The following is a 2,990-nucleotide window of genomic DNA, read 5'->3' on the forward strand; positions in this document are numbered from 1 at the left end:
TTGCTTGGAGAAGCAGAAAGAGGAGATAGGAGGCAGGAGAAAAAGGCAGGACGGAGAGGGAGGGATGCAGGGAGGGAGCCAGAGATGGATGGATGGAGGGGAAGGGAGGGAGGGGGGATGCGGAGGGATGCAAGGGAGTGGAGGGGGGTGCAATGAGAGGGCTGAGTGGTTCTAGTAAATATTTATATTGCATTATGATACGCGCAAGAGTGAAAGAGAGAGGGGGAATGGCAGAGGAAGGGGGAGGTATAGAGCGTCCATTCCTTTATTAATTTTATTCCGGACCGCTAAGTTTAGCATTCAACACGTGTCGCCAGTGATGGAGAGAGGCAGGGAGGGGGGAGGAAGCGAGAGAGAGAGAGGAAGAGAGAGAGAGGTTGACGGTTGCTAGGTGACGGGGCGCATATACTGAATTTTAACAAAAGAACAGGGAAAGAGGGAGAGGGAGAGAGTGTGTGAGAGAGAGAGAAAGAGAGAGAGAGAGAGAGAGAGAGAGAAATAGAGAGAGAGAGAGAGGAGAGAGGAGAGAGGGAGGGAGGTAAGGAGAGAGACCGGAGAAATTGAATACATGTAGTACACATATATTTAGATATATATTTTCCCAGCGTGTGTGCGTGTGTGTGTGTGTGTGTGTGTGTGTGAGAGAGAGAGAGAGAGTGTGTGCGTGTGTGTGTGTGGCGGTGGCGGCGGCGGTGGCGGGGGACACCCGCAAAACGGATACCTCAAAAAGGAAGGATGTGAAATTGGATGGAGGGACGCAGGAAAAGAGGGGGGAAAGGCTGGTGAAAAACAGTGAGTACGTCTATTTTAATGGCATGTGCAGTGCAGAGGCATTTTTTTTCCCTTCTTCTCGCTGCTTCACCCCGCACACACACACACACACACACACACACGCAGACTCTCACACGCACCGACTCTGTAACTGCTTGGATTAATTGCGGCTCAGGCGGTGAGAGGGTGCTACGCGTCATTGAGACAGGGATGGAGGGCTCGGGTGTCGGCATCTGTACGGCCGCTCGTGACGGAGAGATGGACGGCCGCTGACGGAGAGCTGGAAGCGGCCGGCGCACCGGGGCTTTGACCCCTCTGTCATTGCTGCGCCTGGAAACTCACAAGCCTCTTAGCCCCGTAACGCATAGGTTCCTCCCGGCAGTCGGGATAGATGTTCCCCCACACACACGCGCACACACACACACACACACACACACACGCGCACTAAAACGCAGATTACCGGTAGTGCAATTAATCACATGGACTCAAACCTTTGGGCAATGATTTTGTCTGCGAGGAATTGTCCCCCCCCATGCATTATTAATAAAGACAGAGTTTGGGTTCCGTTGAAGTCTTTAAACACCGGCGCCGGCTGCAGTTTGCCCCTCACTCCGCTGCGGATGTATTCATTGAGGTGATCATATCTGTTGATGTTCATTTTCAGAGGCTGCGTGGTCAGCGCTAGTGCGCGCGCGCGCGCGTGTGTGCGTTTGGTGCGTCTGCTCGCTCGTCTTACACAGCCACCGCTAAGCCCGCAAGATTGCCGATCAGTTTCCCCCCCCCCACTGATCTATTTATATCCCGATACGCTGGATATTTGGGCGTATGGCAGCACACTGTTATCCCTCTGTTTTGCCACCGAGGAAATATTCCCCAACGGGCTGATTTGCCTCCAACACTCTCAGACAGCTGGAACAGGCATGCGTTTTTTCTTTTTGCAGCTGGGCGACTGGAGCGAGCGAGAGGGTGCACTTTGTAGGGAGATTTTTTTTTATATTCGCACCCCCCTTTGGGTGCCCAGGTAACTTTAGTTGTTTTGCCTGGCAGCACTTTAATAGCGGAGAAGTGAACGACATGCACAAACGCGAGCCACCACCATCAACACCGCCTCAGAAAACAAGGCCTTGCACCAGCGAGACCACCAAGGGAGATGATCATACTGTTGACCTGTAACATGGAGGCACAGTGTTGCTTCTCTCACAGATGTGCTGCAGCGATCGGGAGTGCGAGATCAAATGTATTGGCCTGCACATTTATCCAGATGGGAATTGGAATTAATGTGTTGTTTGTTTTCTACCGTTTCTGTGGGCTGTTTGGTGCCTCTCTCCACTGTCAGCGGCTGATATCCATTTCAATCAGCTCTTTCACCCACCGGCAACATGCTCTGCTCAGTTTATCATTTCCCATCGCAAGCCCGGTGAAATTTACACACAGGCGTACTGCATGCACTGCTGCGGGTAAGGCTAAGTGTTGCCTTCAGTGTCAGAAGAGCCCCGTTCTCATGCCGATCTGTCGTACAGTTGCCCAGAGAGAGATCTGACTACTGTACCAGCTGTGAGTAGGGGTAGACAGGGAAGGTGGTGGGGGTGATGAGAGAGACAGAAGGTGTGGGGGGGGGGGTGAAAGAGAGAGATGAGCGAAGGTGTGAGGAGGAGGTGGAAAGCAAGAAAGCATGAGGGGAGAGTTGGGTGAGAGATTGGGAAGGCATGAGGAAAGGAGGGGAGAAATAAGAGAGGGGCGGCTGGAATTGACTATCAGAGGGCGACATGGTTGGAAGGCACAGGAGAAGAGATGAGAGGAACAGAGACAACATTTGTGTGCACTGTTTTTTTTCCCCCAAGCCTGTGCTCTTCATCAATTTCACCTCATTGATTCTTTTGAACAGAAAACCTTCAAGCTTAGCTCAATCCCCCCCTCGCGTGTCTCTCTTTTCTTCTACCAATCCCCCTGTTTCTTCTCGCCTCGATCCGTTCCGTCTCCCTCTCTCACCCCTGCAACCTGTGACTTCCGCTGCACAGTTTCCTCTTCCCCTTTCCCTCTCCCGCCTCCCCTTTCATCATTTGTTTGATGCAACATTAGCGGAGAGTTTCTTCAATCCTGCGGCCCACCCAAACCCCTCTCCCACCCTCTCCACATGTTGCACCCAGTGTTCTTTTTAATGCCACTAATTAAGGTAAAGCTCGTTAACATAGAACATCAATTAGACTTTAACAAGATCA

The 2,990-nt window shown here is 51.9% G+C and overlaps 1 protein-coding gene across 1 annotated transcript in view; it reads left to right on the plus strand.

Annotated features, from left to right (window-relative positions):
• The first annotated feature begins 279 nt into the window (after positions 1-279).
• LOC118314521 (glutamate receptor ionotropic, NMDA 2D) overlaps positions 280-2,990 on the plus strand; it is a 47,691-nt gene continuing 44,980 nt past the window's right edge. The window contains exon 1 of the mRNA XM_035641033.2: positions 280-792. The gene's annotated coding sequence lies outside the window, so the exon portion shown is untranslated. The remainder of the gene's footprint in view (positions 793-2,990) is intronic.

Source organism: Scophthalmus maximus, chromosome 1 (genome assembly GCF_022379125.1).
Source record: "Scophthalmus maximus strain ysfricsl-2021 chromosome 1, ASM2237912v1, whole genome shotgun sequence".
Lineage (NCBI taxonomy): Eukaryota > Metazoa > Chordata > Actinopteri > Pleuronectiformes > Scophthalmidae > Scophthalmus > Scophthalmus maximus.